This window comes from Phasianus colchicus, chromosome 2 (assembly GCF_987193195.1).
Source record: "Phasianus colchicus chromosome 2, bPhaCol1.hap1.1, whole genome shotgun sequence".
NCBI lineage: Eukaryota > Metazoa > Chordata > Aves > Galliformes > Phasianidae > Phasianus > Phasianus colchicus.
In genome coordinates, this window is record NC_143437.1 from 42,377,248 (window position 1) to 42,395,662 (window position 18,415).

Consider the following 18,415-nt stretch of genomic DNA (forward strand, 5'->3'; position numbering starts at 1 on the left):
TCCTAGAATCTCAAAGTCAGTTTTGTATTCATTAAGAGATCATGGAATCATAGAATAATTAGACTTGGAAAAGACCTCCAAAATCATCTAGTACAACTATCTACCTACCACCAGTATTTCCCACTAAACCATTTCCTTTCTTACCATGTCTAAACATTTCTTGAACTCCTCCAGAGACAGTGACTCCACTACCTTCCTAGGTAGCCTGTTCCAGTGCCTGACCACTCAGAAAATGATTTTTTTCCTAATATCCATCCTCAGTCTCCCTGAAACAGCTTGAGGCCAATCCCTCTAGTCCTATCACTAGTTACATGGGAGAAGAGGCCAACACCCAGCTCACCACAACCTCCTTTCAGTTAGCTTTCAGGTCTCCCCTGAGCTTCCTCTTCTCCAGTCTAAATACTCTCAGTTCCCTCAGCCGCTCCTCGTAAGGCCTGTGCTCCAGACCCCTCACAGCTTTGTTGCCTTTCTTTAAACGTGCTCCAGGGCTTCAACATCTTTCTTGTAGTGAGGGGCCCAAAACTGAACACAGTACTGGAGATGTTGCTACTCCAAGACAATGGGAATTTGTATTTAAGAAAAAGAACAGAAAGTTTTGCAGAAAAAATAAGGATGCAGCAAAGATACTTAGAAGAGCATTGCAATGTGGTAGGCCATGTTATATTCTGTAGATGAACAAAAGCATCACCTAAATGAAAATTCAGCTCTGAAATCCTTGCGACTACTTGTACATCTGATCTGAGCTTTTGCTGAGTTGATGTTAGCCTTCTTACTTTGGTTTGAACAGAAGAGGGGAAGAAACTGAAGGATTAAGCAGCTTGTTGCAACTCATACTTAGAAGTGAAAACAGCTGTGACTTGAACCTCATGTCAAAACTACATTGCAGCCTTAGTTGCTCTGTTCTCTTGTAAGATATTGTAAGAGATTTGACAGAAGGTTGGTTTGTGTAACAGAGAAATCAATTAAAAATAGCAGAATAAGGTCAAGTATCAGAATCTCCCAAAACTTGAGATCCTACCTAGAAGCTACAGCCTCTAGTTCTTCCTGCTGGATATTTCACTTTTAAGTCTTTGAGTGTTAGAGGTTTGAGAATGGGTATCAGATGAACAAGGACTCATTTGACCTATTGAGTTCAGAAAAAAGTAAATGAATGGAAGAACTTTGTAATAGCAGTGTGCTTATTTTGTGAATTTAACTCAGCCCAACTTAGCCCACTCTGCTCCACTGCCCTTCTGTATCCATTTCCACAGCTAAAACAATACCTTTTTTTTTTTTTAATTCAACAGGCTATTGTGAGGCTTTATTGTTGCTTATGGCAAAGCTGGTATGTTTTAGTAGAAACTGCATCAGTTATTGCTCAAGTGAGAACATCCTGACATAAAAACATTAATATTTTCCAAACCCCAATTAACTAAGCTGAATGAAGATTCAAAGACAGGACTTATTACTGGTGATCTGTAGAAGTGACAGGTGTATAATTATTTCTAAAACATTTAAGTCAGCAGTTACTTCAGACATTAGACAGTGGAAAGATTTTCAGTAGAAAAATTGAAAAAGAACAAAAAGTAAGATAAGGCTAAGTTTTAAGGACAATTTAAAATCTGAAATTGAGAATTAAAGTAGCTGAAGCAAATATAACTCTATTCACAATAGATGACACAGGGCTCAGAAATCATTATAGTGCCAAAATCAGATGACAAGAAATTAGAGATATTTGATAACCACGTGTATCATCTTTGCTGAACAACGTGCCTAAGAACATATATTTCAATATTAAGCATACTGGGATTGTTGTGGAAACCACTGCAAAATAACATTCACATATGACTGTCAATTGTCAAAATAACAATCATAAAGGAGGGAGTGGGAGGAGAAGAGATAGAAAGATAGCTAAAACAAAGTAGCTTCCAGATATCTAGTGATTGTAAGTATTCCTTTTAATTCCCAATCCTTGCCAGATTTCCTTCCCTCCATATCCCAAGCAACCATCTCCACTCATTAAAGTTAGAAAAATGGAACATGAAGTGGAATACTTTTTCAGGAGTTTTGGGGAAATGAAAGAACATTAATTTATGAAAAATTGGTTATGCCCTTGTCTGGAAAAGGGCTAGATCTCACCCTTTGTTGTATCAATGCAGTTATAGCAGAACGAAACGTTCTTAGTATAATAAGGTTTATGCCATCTGCAAAGTAATTCTCACTCCTCTAATATTGTTTGCTTCTATGTCAATGGACTAGAGATACACTGCACAAACTAACAGTGTAATTCCATGGTTGCTTTAATGGAAGTACATGACCTGTTGATATGTGGTCAAAAGTTATTAACTGAATCAGTTGTGTACAGCTGCAAAGCTGCCATTCTTTGCTGACTACACAAGTCCAGCTTGCTAGAGCTTTGTTTTTATTCCCCACTCCTGAATATGAGAGGTGAAACTCACTCAGATTTTTGAAACCATACAAGTGACCCCTGAGGCCACTTGTATTCATCACAAGGCCATCACATTTAGGAGGTTATCCATAAGAGCTAGTGATTATCTTTCCAAGAGCACAAAGCTTCCCACCTTTTCAATGGTTGATGCAGAACATTGGTACAACAGGAAGGAAATAAAGCATGAGATTCTCATTGTGCTAATAGCATTTTCTTCTTTTAAAGCCAAAACTTAATTACCAGAAAAGACTTTCATAACAATACGAATTTGTAGTTAAAGGCTACGTTTTCTCTTGAGAGGACTAATAATACTCTTACATATGTATACTGATGGCTGAGAGGTTATTAAATTTCAAATCTTTTGAGGATCTCTAAGCATCATTTTCCTTCATTGCACCTGTGCTACTAGGAAAATCCTAGGAAAGTTTGTGTTCATGCAAAACTTGACCAAGACCTCAGAACATTGACACTTATGTCATGCCAAATCCAATTGTTTGAGGTTGAACAGTGAATTCAGGGTTCCTTCTTTACATGACTGGAATTATTTCTTGTCTTTGTAGTTAACATGGTTTTATAACTTTTTAGTTACAACATACTCTGATCCTATGGTCTTATGGGGTTTTAAAGCTTGTTTGCCAGCCCAGTGTAGATAGGATCTAATATTATTTTTACCACGTATGTATGTTGAGTGATATTGCTGCCTGAAGGCTATTCAGGGAAATTAAACACTGAAATTGGGACAGATTTGGTGTGTTACAGTCTACAGATCTACAAGACAGGGTGATACCTGATATGCATAGAAGTGGGAAAATACTTTAGTTAATGAATAAAAGCTTAAGATGACTTGGTGTATGGGAACTGTTGAGTCACAACCTGAACCACTGATTGAGCACCTGGGGAAAAGACCCAGTCAGCCCTGGGAGGACAGGTGAAGGTAATTCATCTGTGTAACCAGAAGGAGCCAGACTCCACCCCTCTTAAACCTCATTTAATGGCTGAGTGCCACTAGGAAGGATCTCTTTCTGGAGATCTCTCTGTGGTAAAGGTTTCCCCTATGAACCTGGAATCTTCTGACACAGGTGAGTAATCTTCATCCCTTTATTTATAGCATTATTCTATTGTGCTGGTCCTTCTATCATCACAGCTTTTTTTGTAATGCCTTTGCTATCATATTGGTCTGTTCAACTGCTATGCTTGGAATAATGAAAAATATTTCATAAAGATGCAATGTGTAAAAAAAGCGGCACAAACACTAGAGTTTCCATATATTATGACATTTTGTTCTGGTTGTGGAGCTAAAATACTTAGGAATTAGGAATCCTTTAGCTCCCTATTCAGCTCAAAGGTAAGCAGTGTGTGTTAATGTATGTCCAGAGCAAGGAACTGGAAGTAGATCTGTGGTTCTGAAGAAGAAAACAAAGTCTTGTAATATACCCCTCTTTGTTTGCATCCTAGAAAATGTTTTCATGTAAAAGAATTAAGTATGAATAAAAAGGTGCTGAGTGAAAGCACTGTGCATGTAATAGTATTTAATCCAGAAGCTCTAGTCATTTCATGATTATTTTATCATAGGCTGAAGTTATTTTTCCTGTCTTCCAGAGCTTTTTTCTTTTTACTTTTTTTAAAATTTATATAGGGGATGTGACTCTGTATTGAAAATAGTTTAGAACCAAGTTCTTCTTCACTGAACTTGACGTCTTTCCCTAGGGAACCTATAAATCCTTCCTGTTGGGAAGGATGAGAGAAATTGAACACATCTTATAGTGAAACATCTCACAGCAATATTCTCCACAGCTTTGGGAAGGTCAGCTTGTTAAAAGAGGAATCAAGCAACCCATATCTGAAAACCACTTGGGAACAGGAAGGTGAAAGCAGATCCATTTGATGTCCCTTAAAATTGCCAGCTCAGCTTTGTGAGCCTAGAGAGAAGTGAAGTTGGAGCCTGCTTGGATCAAGGACTGTGAGTGGAGGGGTCAGCTCTGCTGGAGCAGAACAGAAGTCAATTAAATGTGGAGTTATCTTTGTGATATGCACAGTACTCCTGTCAGCCCTATGAAAGCATTCTTATAGGCAGTTCAGGTTAGCTGGACTGGCCCTGGATGTGTAGGGCCAGTTCCCAGCTTTAGCCTCAAAAATCAGCTGAAGACAATCATTTGGTGTAGGAGTTATTTAAATCCTGATGACCCACCTGAGGGCTTTATATAAGCTCAGGAGGGGAAAATGCTAAACCTGGTAGAGAAGGAATGTGAGTGTAGATGTGTTAAATAAAGCTGGGGAAAGAAATAAACCTTGTGGTGTTTATCTGCTTGTAGAAGATAAATCAAAATGCTGTGAAAGACTTCTACTAATTGTTTGAGATTTGAATTGATCAAGTGTCTGTGTGAGCCAGCAAAATGTGAACCTTTTGTTCTTATTCTTTCTGCAGTTACCTTGGTCTATACAACATTACTTAGCCTTGACAAGTAAATTGCAGGTCTTGTGGTTAAGACTAGCTAAGAGTCTGTAAAACACTCTGTGTGTCTGTTTCAGCAACTCCAATAAGGAAATTGTCCTTGTTTGTACTGTCAGAACCTAGACCTTTGGTTTGTCTTTGACTGCTGTAGCCCCATGTTCCTTTCATTTTTATACTGCTATGGAATTGCTATCTTAAATCCTCAGCAGTCTCATTCTTGTATCATTTGGCTAAGTTTTTGGCTGAACAGTGGTCAGGTTCATTTGGTTGCCTGTGTAGGAACCCTTGAAGTTTTCTGGAAGGCTGCTTTAAAGGTTATTTGCAATAATTACTTGCAGAACAACTATATTTATTTTCTAATACAAGTAAGCTTGTTATTGATTGGTACTTTCATACTGATCATCTTCAGCAGGCTTTGCCTTTCATGCATTGCTTAAGAAACTATGCTTTGTAATTTGTGAGAAATGCAAAAGCTAACTAGTAAATAACACAATAATTCATGAAGCAGAACATAGAAATCATAATGTAGAAGGGGACATCAGACATAAGCCAAAGAAGAAATTCTGTTATAGACTTAATTTTACTGAATGTCAAGAAACCAGATGAATGTTGGAACAAACTTATAAATCCTACTGGAACTCTTTAATCTCTCCAGATAACAAGATGGCAGATACAGAAAAAACACAGAAAATAAGTAACTCAGGTTTTCAGACTGTTTTGCTAGCTGGGATTTCTTTCTACTACATTATTTTCCTCTCAATAAATACATCTGTACATCACTGTAAGTTGTTGGTACTAATATTTTACACTCATCTGTAAGGATGGAGATTGGCTTGTGTGGCATGGTTGGTTTTTTGTGCCACTGTCCCGAGAAGAGGAAGGACTTTGAGTTTAGATATGTAACTCTTCTTGTTAGTTTTGCCACTGGGGATACTTGTGTGACCTGTAATGTTTATTTTGGAAGGAGTCAGCTATATTGCAGTGGATATCTCTTGTTAAAGGGCAATGCAAGAAACAAGTGGTTTCATCCCTTGAGCAATGTGGTTCTGACCAGTCCATTGAGCTGCTTAGTAGGTCTTCTTTCCTTTCCCTGGCAAACCAAAGTGTGAATGATGTGGGGATGGTGCCCAGCTGTACCATCTTGTCTGGTTCCCCTTTTGCTGTCACAGTGTGACAGGATGAAGTCCAACCTACAGCTTGTTGTCCCCAGCGTCCTGCTCCTGCTGTCACTTCTGTATTATTGTATTGATCAGGGTGATTGTTCATGAAATTGTGTTGATGGCAGATATACACTGGACTATACACAGATATACACAGTCTTAAACTGTCAGTTATCACCCATAATGTATTTCATTTCTTGAGTAAACTCAAGAATATCTAAAGATATTCAAAGCTGTACCTCATCTTATGCCTTCTCTGGAAAAATAACGGTGGCTTTCACTAGAAAATGTAATCAAAATATGTAGCATGACACAATTTAAAAGAAAAAAAATTGTCACTTATCTTTTGCATATTTAAACTTCAAAACACTGAAGAAATTTGCTTAAAAATAGCAGTTCTGACTAGCTGGCTGTTTTCTTTTTCCCCTCCCAGAATCAGATGCTTATCACCTGCAGTGTTCATTAAAATTAATAGAAAAGACTGCAGGAGGTTGGGAAAACTCCCTCAGATGCTTTCTTATTTTCCAGCTAAGATCATCATTGAAAACATAGAAGTGTGAACTGGTGAAAGGGGCTGAAATCAGACTGCATGTAATTCTTGGGGGCTGAGAGCTCTTGACTTTTTTATTTGTATGCTTTCTGTGTTCCTCATTGCTTCTATTTGACTGAGAGGCGGTGGCTTCCTTCCAAGCTAATGATACTTGATATGGTAAAAGCACTGTGATGGCAGTGGCCTGTTGCTGTTTTCTTTGGACAGATGTCTGCATTCTGTCTGTAGATAGATCCCTCAGTGAGGAACCTGTGCAGTCAAGCCATCCACAACGGTTCCCATCAGTGCTGCATTTATTCTTCTGTGTGGGCAAAATCATGATTTGCCACTTGAGAGCAGAGCAGCTTGCATGAGTTAGTAGCAATTTGGGAGCAAACCTTTCCAATGCCCTGCTCCTCACCTCTGTGGGGTGCTACATCCTGAGTCGAATGCAAGTAGGTTCTGCACAAATAGTTTGGCTGTTTTTTTTCTCTACTTTGCAGCTGCTGAAAAGCTTATGCTTCTGTTATACGTTGAAAGCGTTTCTTTGTCTGCTTGGACAGGCATGCTGATGGGGAAATAGGCAGCTGGTGAATTTAGAGTACTCTATTTAATGTCACTTGGCAACATATGTGACACCGCTTGCCTGGTGCTTTGCTTTCCCTCATGTTAATTGGAATTGAATATTCTTTTAGGAGCACCTTAATCTATGAGTACTGTTTTATCTTGATGCTGTTTCAGTAAAATGCCTGTGTCACAGTCACCGGGTAGATCAGCATTCGGATTTCTGTTGCTTGGTGTGTAATCTTATGTTACTTAAGCATTACTCTTGCTGACTTTATGTTGAAGTGTTGCTTGTGCTTTCCAGATACTTTGTTACACGTATATCTAGGCAGCCTTACCTTCTGTTTTCAGGGTACCTCATAGGCTACTTAATCTTCTTTCTGTAGTGTAAGCCTTTAGATGTTGATTCCAGGAAGATGGGGGAGGGGAGGGAGGAAGGACTGTTTCTTCTTTTTCTTGGAATTCCAAGCTTGTATGGGAAGCATTTGTTCCAAAGCATTTTGTCCTCAGAATTAAGTTACTCTCTATGGCTCTGTATCTGAAATGGGCAAAGTGTCAACATACCTGAGCAGAAGAAAAGCATCTTGATTTGCTTCAGGAGTACAACTTCTGAATGCAGTGATGGATACTAATGGTGAGCTATGTGAGTGCAGGCTGCTCTGCCAGTGAAGGTAAACCAACACAATGTCTGAGGCATGGACTTGGATGTGAATGATCCAAATTGTTTATTTCAGGCTCTAACATCCCTTACAGATTCACAAGTTTTCTTCTAACTTCCCCACTTGCCTTTACATATCAACAAAACATTCCACAAATGCTCCTTAACTGTGCCTGCAGGCACTCATCCAATTGGAGCCGTGAGTTATTTCTAGCCATGCTCTCTTTCTCCAATCAGGATCATCATCACATGGCCATTTGACTTTGCTTTTCTCTGCTTCTGGAGATGTCCTTGGTTCTCAGCACTGCTATCTCATGCTGCTTATCTTGCTCCACAGCTGCTGCTCTGAATAGTCTTTCTTGTATTCCCACAAACCAAAACTTGAATTTACCTTTTGGGCTCGACTCCCTCCATGTGCACTGGAGCTGGGGAGATGATCACACCCTGGGTTTAGTGCAGTTGATCTTCTACTACAGTGATGGGATGCAGACTTGTTTCCTTACAATTTAGATAGTGTTTCAGCTTCCCTTCTGTGTGGCCTGACTGTTGTAGCAAAGCAGTTCCTGCTACTTCGAGTAGAATTCAGCAGATGAAGGCTGGTTCCTAAAGGGGACTCCAAACAAGTTCCCTGACCTCAGGCTGAGGGCAGGGAACCCTCTCCTCTTCCCTTTCTATCTCCTTACGTTGACTGCAGCAATTGTTTGAACTGCTGAAACTGCTGAGAAATCATGCTCCAGCCTGGCTTGAGCTGCTAGTGTCAGCTGCCCTACCCCAGCTGAAAGCAGGAGACCCTTTGCTCAGCCAGATACTGCACACGGCAGCATGTCTGTTGAGGCTCTGCCCTGCTGTCTTTTGAGCTGCTCCTCAAGGAGTCATGCAATATGTTTGGAGTGAAATGGTCTCCTCTGTGCTTGCAACCTGAAAACATGAAATGGCAGAACTTACTATAGTCTTTTACAGCAGGAAAACGTTCTCTACAATTAACTTGTTTTGAACTCAGGCTGAAAGAGCTGAGGCTGTTCATACTGGAGAAGAGAAGGCTTTGGGGAGACCTGATAGTGACCTGTCAGTATCCAAATGGGGTCTATAGAAAAGGAGGCAGATTTTTTTTTTTTTTAGCAGGATCTGTTAAGACAGAACAAGGAGAAATGGTTTCAAATAAAGGAGGTGAGATTTAGGTTGACTATAAGGAAATGTGGTTTGTTTTTTTTTAAAGTAAGGATGATGAGGCACTGGCACAGTTGCCCAGAGACGCAGTAGATGCCCTGTCCTCAGAGATGTTGAAGGTCAGGCTGGATAGGGCTGTGAACAATCTAATGTAGCTGTAGGTATCCCTGTTCATTGCAGTGGAGTTGGACTAGACCACCTTCAAAGGTCTCTTCCAACTCTTAGGATTCTATGAACTTGTTGAACTGGTGTTTTTCCCTGTGGGTACAATTTCAGTGGGGTGTATTCCAGAAGCTTGTGTGAAGGCTTGCTGCTTGAGAGATTACTTGCTGACTTTTGGAAACTTTCAGTCATCTTTACCACAGGGGTCCATTAATTTCATATTAAATGCAGGTGGCAGCAGGTAAGAGTGTCCTTTGGTTGGCAGCTCAGCTCTCTGAGGTGACAGTGCAAGAGAAGATGGTGCAGCTGAAAGTGGCCTTGGCTGACCCCCTGTCATGACACTTTACAGCTCCTACATCTCCATTCTGCTTGGAGATGGAGTTTGATTACTGTTGCTCCTTCAGCATTGTTCTTGCTGTTCAGTCTAGACCTTCTTATTAAGTACAGATGGGCAAGCCAGAGCATTGCAAAGGTCAGCAATTAAGTATAACTGCTCTCTAGCTCTCTAGAATTCAGCATTTCATATTTCAGGAGATACAGTGAACATGATTTTAATTTGCAAATATTCAGCTCTGAGATTTGCAGGCAACAGATGCACACTGCTTTCACGCTGAATGCCCTATTTTATCTGCTTCAAGTTGTTTTTGTGCTTCTGAGGAATGATTGGGCATCTAATTCACAATTAAATAGCAGATTATTTTATTAGCACTAAGGGCATCCCTTATGTTGGAGTAAACAACGTTTCCCCTGTGCTTGTTTAGATGTGTGTAAGTACTGTTTTGTGCTTCTCCTGATATTCTGCTCAAGTGATGGTGAATATCTACTGAACATGAGGTAGTTAATGCTGAAGCATGAACAGAGGCAGCTTTTGCTGAGGAAATGCAGTCATCTTGTTTTAGTAATGAGCTTAAAGCATTTCAACATCTGCTCTCGGGGAAAAAACAGTAGTGTGGGGGATCTTGTTTGTTTGCCTGCTTTCAGTCAGCATGACTGGATTTTGATGACTTTGGCATAAAAACAAAAAAGGCACAGGCAGCTGAGACTCTGCTCCACCGTGGTGATGCATAGCTCCTGTGCAGTTATTAAACTGCACTATATTCACTGACTTCTAGCATTTTGACACTGAACTTCATCTAATACAGACTTGGATGTGAACAGTGGTGATTATAAGAAACTTATTGTGCAGTCTTTTTTTCATTTACCATTCATGTCATAATGACTAATTGTGATTAGTTGTTATGAAAAATATGTTTTCCACAAGTGTGGTCACAGTGACACAGGCTGCCTAGAGAAGTGGTGGAGTCGCTGTCCCTGTGTTCAAGAAATGTGAAGGTGTGGCATTGAGGGATGAAGTTATTGGGGATGGCTTGGTGATTGAACTCTATGATTTTAGAGGTGTTTTCCAGTCTTAAGAATTCTATGAAAAATTCTATGAAACTGAGGCTAATACAAGGCTATAGTCTTTTTTTTACACTCATTCCATGGTGAACTGGAAAGGCTGTGATGTATACAGTTGCGGTGGGCACTGGGCAGTGCTAGCTTACTGCAGTGACTTGGATATGCTTGGACATCTGCACTTGCTGTTGTGATTCTTCTTGTCTGCACTGTGGGGTGGCTGCAGTGCAACCTTCATTGATGTTTCTCCCTCAGTCCTCTGTTCCTCCAGTTCATACCAAGTGATTACTATTAGCTGATGTATTCCAAAGTGCTGTTCTAGTGCTGCACCCAAATCTGTGCCTGTGTACACAACACATAGGTACAAATATTGTACAGAATAAGTGAACTAGAATTTGATTTCTTGTTTTGAATCAGTGTATATTTGTTGCAGGGTGAAGGTTTTCCTGCCTCAAGTGTTCCTGCAGCATACAGCAGGAATCACTAGAAAGGACCAGAGAAAGTCTTTGTGCCTCAGAAACATGAACCTGAAGTGATTGCAGGAGGAGTTGCTGATAGAAAGGAATTAAGTATTGTAAGTCCTAGGCATCCTCTCAGAGAATCTGAGAGCATGGTTCATTGTATGGTCTGGTTGTTTTAGAGGTTACTCTAATGATCAACCTTTAGGTTTCTTGTAGAGGATGTGGGATTTCTAGGAGAATTCCTAGAACTTAGGCTGCCTAAGATAGCATGAGATGGGTGGTGCAGTCAAATGGTTGTGGGATCTCCAATGAAGCATCTGAAGGTGACAGGGACTACTTTTCTTTGCCCCTGGCAGTCTGTCTTTTTGCTGGTTAAATCCTCCTGGTACAAGAAGATTAACACTTCAGAGAACTGACCTTTACTGGGTGCTGGTGCTTGTAAGAGTTCATCCTCTAAGAAATTAATCCCTGTAGCCGTTGTACACCTGAGAGGCACTGCTACTGGAGCTGAAGCTCTGCTGGTATTGGGGTTGAGCAGACTGGGAAGTGTCCACTCTGATGCAGAGGGCTGTGTTCAGTGAAGGAGGCTTCAATTGGTCACTGACCTGGTGTAGAAGTTGGACAGAGGCTGCTAGTGTCAATGTTGCCTGCCTTGTAACTAATGACAGTTACACTGAGGCCGCAGGAAGAGGTATTTAAATGCAGATGGGGATCTTGGGAATGTCCTTAAATAAGGAAAGATTTCCACTGTCTTCTGATACCTCATCAGTATGTGTTTCAGCCATTTTTTATGTTCACATGGTCTTTTTAGCCAGGCTAGCAAACTCAAGTTATGAGTAAAAATGAATGGGGTTACACAAGCCTGGAAGTGTGTTAAGTTACTAATGTGAAGTATGTAGGTTGATTTTAAAGTAGTGCTTCCAGATAAGTTCCATGGAAAGTACATCAGAGCAAATTCTCAGCTACAGGTTACTATTTGTCAATATAGTCACCCCTATTATCTATGCATTTTCATCAGCAAAGAGTCTGCATGCTATGCTTGTGTAAGAAAATGAAAATATTCTGCATGAGTGAAGGTGATCCACTGTCTTAGGAAGGCTTAAGCTCTGCTGCTGTACCAGCAACATCCACCTTTGGCATCGTGAGCCAGCATAATGAAATAGAAGGCATTACTTTCAGGGCAGCCCTCATTATTTCTCTGCTTCTCTTCTGTTTTCTGTATCAAATGGAAAACAGTACTTCATACCTCCAGCACTTTGTGAAAATGTAAAGTATTTGTGTCCAGTGTGTTGATATAGTTTATAGATAATGGTCTCTAGAAATAATCTTCTGTTCTGTGCATCTGTGTCCCTTCTGCTAGTGCAAAAAATCACTGTAACACCATGGGGTATCCCCTGCACTGCAGCTGGCAGCAGCCGTGAGCCAGTATTCAAGAGATGGATAAGAATAGAATAAAAATCACCATCTAAGTTGTTCAGTGCTTTGTTACAAAGGAGATCAAATGCTTTCATATTCAAGAATAAGTTAAACCAATCTTTGTGTAATTCTTGACCTACTTATCATACTTTCAATTATTAATTCTGCTGCTAAACTGTGACTGTGGTTAAGTAATTTCTCCTTGGGGAGAAAAATACTTTAAAAACCTGTAACTCTTACTTGTCATGACTTCTTGCTCTGATCAGGTTTGGGTGTCCTTAAAGATAAACTGTACTCCTATTTGCTTGCTTGTATGTCTTCTGCCCCAGTGATGTTCCATGTATGCCATTCACCTACTGATCCCATCCATAGTGTGATATTTCTGGAAGGCAAAAATTCCCAATTCTGTGAAACTTGTTCCCTTTTGCATCTGATATCTCTGTAAGTGGATCACAGGGACCTGGGGAGGGAAGCATGGGCTTTTCTTTGCTGCTCTATTCATAGAAAATAACATCAGTCTTGGCTGTCAGTTAAATGCCACTCATCATTCTGCAGTGACATGATTACTTTTAGCATGCCATGATTAACCTTTGTTTCAAATTCTTGACTACATCAAATATTGGTGAGCTTCATTTGCCAAATACTCAGGAATTTTAAGCTTGGAGGTATGTCAAGGTGTTTTTCTCTGTGGATGAAGGTTCTAGTAAAATGCTCTCTTCATCTAGAGGAATGGTAACCTTATCTGCGAAGGTCCAAAACTTCTCAGCAAAAACATTCCGTGGACTTCAGTGGGATTACTGTGGTGACAAAAATGCAGTGAAACAGAGTGAGATGCATTGTTTCACTTTCTTTTTTTTTTTTTTTCCTCCATAGAAGAGGTTGAAAGATTCCTTATTTTCTTCTTAGGCTGGATGATTGAGGTCCAATTTATCTTGCAGTGCTGAAAGAGTTCAGTGGCTACTCTGGTGTACATGTGTTGCACTTGAAACATAGTGTGTTTGCAAAAGGTGTAACAAGACCTCATCCAATTTTCCCTTTCTTTCTACTTCACACAAATGAATATTAAATACTTTCATCTAAAAAAAAAAGTCATTATAACCAAATTTAGTCAGTTAAGTTAAATATTTAAACATTAAACTGCATGTCTCAAGAGTTGCATCAATCTTCTGTAGAAGAGGTAAACATATTAGATATGCCTGCACCTGTTGAAGAACCCAGATAGAGATGCAATGATGGCCGTCCTGTTCTCTTCATCTCCCTTACCCAGGACTACCTGGGCATGTCTCAGCTCCTTACTACCACAGCTGCTTTGCTGTTGCTCTCGGCTTGTCATGCCCATACTTTGTGCCCCAAAGCCAGTGAGCTTTGTGCTCTGAGTGGGTTGCGCTTGATCTATGCTCATGCTCCACCATAGAATTGGAGAGCTGAGCTCTGGCAGCAGTGACTGAATGCACAGCTCTGCTTGTGGCCCCAGCCGATGTACCTTCTGTTGTCAACGAGCTATTGTCTCTCCCCTATAGACCCGTGTGGTGCTTCTCAGGGTGGCTTCTTGTTGCTGAGCAGAGCTGCGGGAATGTGGGTCAGAGCCCAGGGTGGGATGCTGCTGCTTCCGTGTTCCTTTGTGTGGTGGTTGTTGGTCTTTAATGTTTGCTCTGAATTAGGTAATCACTTCTGCTCTGGAGGTAATCTGTGACTTTTTGAGCACAGAACAGAAGAAAAATGCACTTCGCACGTTGACTATTTGTTCTGAGATGGTTCTTTGAGTAGCAACTTGTTTACCGGTTATGCTTTTGGGAACATGATGACAAAGTTGTCAGAAGGAGGTGATGCACCTATGTTAGCCTCAGCTTGACTGGAATCCAAATCATACCCGCTTAAGCCCCGGTCCCTGCGGCTGGCAAGCTCGTGGTTTCTGCTGTAGTGTAGTTGGGACGAGCTGCCAGATCTGGGGGAGGGAACAGGCTTCACCTTCCTAAGCAGCGTATTGAGGGAGTACAGCATTTACTTTAATGATCGCTTGCTTTATGATTTTTTTTTTTTCCAGACCGGAACAACACCCAGATCGCTGAACTCCGGCTCTCCCGTTAGCTCCCTAATCGCTATATCACCGCCAAGACTATATCGCTCCTTAATTCCCGCTTTCCTCTCCTGCCCCGCGGTCTCACCCGGCGGAGGGCACAGCGGGACGGCGCAGTCCCGGCGGTACCGTTGCTATAGCAGCGGCGCAGCGCAGCCTCGGCCGCAACTTTGGCCGCGGTGCGGGAGCGGCTCGGGTGGGGAGCGGAGCGGCGTCGCCCCTTTCGCAGCTCCGGGCTGGGCGGCGCGGAGCCATCTTGCAGAGCGGGCGGAGGGTCCCGCGCTGGGTCCCGCTCCGGTGCCTCCGCTCCTCCCTCTGCTCTCGGCGGCCGCCGCTTTCTGAGTTGTATTTCGTTTCTCCTCTCTCCCTGCGAAGCATCTCCCGGCGGCATGCCGATCGCCCACCTGCTGGAGCTATGGAAAGGGATCGAAGTGGAGCCCATGGAGACGGAGGTGAGCAGCCCGCGGGCTCCGCACCTGTTGCCCCACGGCCGGAGGCGACGGCGGAGGGAAGCGCCCCGAGGTGCGGGGGCAGAGTGCCGGGCACAGCACCGCGCCGGGGCGGGAGGGAGCTCGGCTGGTGCCGTAGGGCTGGGACAGCCGCCTGCTGCTTGTGCCCCAGGTACTGTCAGCTGGGATTGCAGCGGCTTCGTCTCCTGAGTTTTGGGACCTATGTCAAGGAAGGGCATCATCTTTGAGTGATGTGATGGGCACCGTGGAATCTGGATGAGTATTTCTGGGGCTGCGAAGTAGTGCGAGGAAAAAACAGTGTGTTTGGCTGTTTGACCAGGTGATGTAAATAGAGGAGTAGCACTTGTGTGAATGCTGTGTTTGCTGTGTACTTCTGAGGCTTCCTGGCTTTTGCTACTGTGGTTCTGAGATGGATTTTGGCGGGGATGTGGAGGGCAGCGTAGCTCAAACAGATGCTGTGGGAATGCTGAATGCCTCGGAGGAGGAGCCCCAGAACTCTGGGAAGGGTTTTCTACAAAGCGTGGGTTTAACTACCTGAGAAGCACAGCGGGAGCGTTGCTACCATGTGTTGTTATCCTGGCGCTGCTCATGCAGGAGCCTTGAGGTTCATAACTAGTTTAGAGTCAAAGAGGTTTGCATTCAGTGCTGAGTGCTGCCTCCTGCTCCAGGCTGTGTAAGAAGCCCTGTGTGCTAATGCAGGCTGGGTCTGAGTGTCTGCACATTGCTTCTGATTTCAGGTAGTCAGCTAGCACCTTGCTCAGTCACCTTCCCAATGAGGAGGCTTCTATCCCTATAATCAATGAACAGTTTTTCTACTGGACTTCACATAAATGCTGCTATTCTTATTCAAACCAAATTTACCTTTCCACTTACTGTGATATTTGCCTCTGTTCAGTGTGTGTGCTCAGTGTCTTTCTGCCCCTGGCAGGAGACACTCAGCCATTGCTCAGATGTCCTTTTGTGCAACAACCCCTGGGGCAAAAACAACCTCTGACCACAGGTGAAGCTCTCAGCTTTGCACTAAGGCCCGGTTACTGCTACTTGAGATGACAACATCCTTATTTTCTCCCCTTGTTACTGGAGAAGCATTTAGGCCCTTCGTCCAGTCAAAGCAACAAAACTGTGTGGGTCTCCTTACCAATGGAGTTGACACTTTACACAGATAGTTAATCACATGGATGGTTTTGAGTTTTGTTTGCTTGTTTTTTAACCATTTCTTGCTCTAAAAAGTACCATAGTTATAAACGATGTGGGATAATTCTTCTTGATAAGATTTCACTTACAAAAATATCAGAAAGTTATGGACAACACTCTACTGCTTACATAAGAATAACAGATAAAGCATCACTTAATCTCCTTGATTTATTGTTGTCTTTTAAATGCATTAAATAGACAGGAGATCTTACAGCCTTTAGGTTTTGCTGTGGGAAGAATTCCTGCAGTACCATTTGCTCAAATCTAGTTAAGGTACACAAAATTAATTTGGTACCCTGCAGGCTCTTGTCCATGAAAAGCATCATAGTTTCCATCAGTGATGCCATTGGCTCCATAATGGGCTGTTGCAGCCTTAACGCTTGTGGCTGAACTGCGTCTTGGGAGCTGTCATAGGCTCTGAGGCTGTGTGGGATAATGTGTTTTTGTGGCTGTCTGCAAGTTGTTCTTTTTTTTGTGTAAGCCTTTCACAGTTAGTCGACAAGGAGGGAGACGGCTCCTCTTTCTTAGGCAATATGGGTATGCTGCTGCTTCTCTCCCTCAAAGCCAAAAAGCCTTTAAAAATAGATGTGTTTAAGAGTTCTTGTGCATGACTCAGGTGAATGACTTGCAGATATTAATGATAGCATTTATAGTAAATCGATCGCATCATAAGTGAGAGTGCATTGAGGACATAATCTGTTTTATTATTGTGCAAGGGAAGGAAGGACAAAATCCTGCTGCCTTCAACTGTTGGCTCAGAAGGTCATTAACTTCCTGATAAGAGAGCAATAACACAGGATATTTACTGGCTCTGAATTTTCTTTGTGCTTAGGCAGATTTATTGATGGATGGAGAGTAAGTTATGGCCTTGGGCATGGATCTTCTGGAGGATGGGATACTTGCTTAAGCTTTCAGCTTCGTTCTGTTGGCTTAGACTAGAGCTGAGCACTCATTAAAATGTTAATATTGATGTGGAAGTTGTGTTTAGAAAACATGACCTTAAGTGTACATATGTTCTCTCTTCTTAGCAAGAGTTACTGTTCTGGGCTTCAAATTTACAATATTCATGAATATCCTTCTTTCATTCTTTCATCACTTCTCTGACAAACCCAGTTTCAACTGTTCATTGGCCATCTTAGTACCAGTGTGCTCTTGCTTTCTTCTGTATGCTCAAAGTAATATACATTTTTACACGTATGTTAAGTTGTGAACAACTGAATAAGTCACGTAGATACTCAGCAAATCGTACATGGCTTTATCGTAGCTTATATGAGGGCTGCTCTGAAAGTAATGCCTCTTATTTTATTATTATGTTGATTTATGACATCAGAGGTGGGTGTTGGTAGTACAGAAGCAGAGGCTAAACCAATATCCCATTACTTTTTGTTGCTGTGTGACAGATGGCAGCAGAAGTGCAGTCTGGCAAAATGGTGTCTGACGTGGAAGTGCAGATAAAGCAAAAGTGTGACATTAAATTCTTCCATGCAGAGAAAATAGCACCCATTGACATTCATCAACACTTGCTCAACATTTATGGAGATCAAACAGTGCGTATCAGCAGAGTGAGGTGGTGGGTGCTGCATTTCTGTTCTGGGTGACAATGGGTCACCTCTGCTGGTACAGATTTGAGATAAATGTGGCATGCAGGCTTGTTATTGGCAAAAATTTGTAGCTAATGGTGACTGTGGTGGAAAAACTGCTTTGTTGCTGAGAATTTGCTCTATCAAATAGTGTCATTGTGCTCTTTGTATCTATTGTAGTTTCCATGAAAAAAAGTAGGAGGCATTACTTCTGGAGTATTTAACACAAATCTATGAGAGGAAGGTTATATTCCTGGATTCAAAGCTTATATTACCTGCATTAAATGTGAATAGTTGCGTGTGCCTGTAGTGGTAGTATTAATTTGGAATGATGTAACTGTCTAAATGTAAATCCACTGCTTTGCACTAAAGTATGGCTTAGAGCTGTATCTTTCCTAAGAATGTATATTCACATGGAACATTTTCTTTTCTGTTCCCTAGCCTGTGGTGGAAGAAGCTACCCTGGATGAAGAAACTGTGAAAGAGGCAAGTCTGTGTATCTGTGTTTCACGCATAGTGAATGATTATATTATCACCTTTTGCCTTTATAGAAATAGAATGTCTGAGGAGCTTTCTTTCCATATGCTTCTAGCCTTGAAGAAGCAAGTACTATGTGGTGGTTTTTCTTTTTTTGTCTTTAAAGAAAAAAAAAATAGAATTGGCCAACTGGAAGCTAGGGAAGATTGTTTTAGATGTTGTTCT

General features: G+C 41.7%; 1 long non-coding RNA gene across 1 annotated transcript; it reads left to right on the forward strand.

Moving 5' to 3' along the window:
- Window positions 1-3,273: 3,273 nt before the first annotated feature.
- LOC149918982 (uncharacterized) lies at window positions 3,274-18,200 on the forward strand. Its single transcript, XR_016464286.1, has 3 exons — window positions 3,274-3,507; window positions 14,437-14,921; window positions 18,155-18,200. It is a non-coding gene; the product is annotated as an uncharacterized LOC149918982 (long non-coding RNA).
- Window positions 18,201-18,415: the final 215 nt, after the last annotated feature.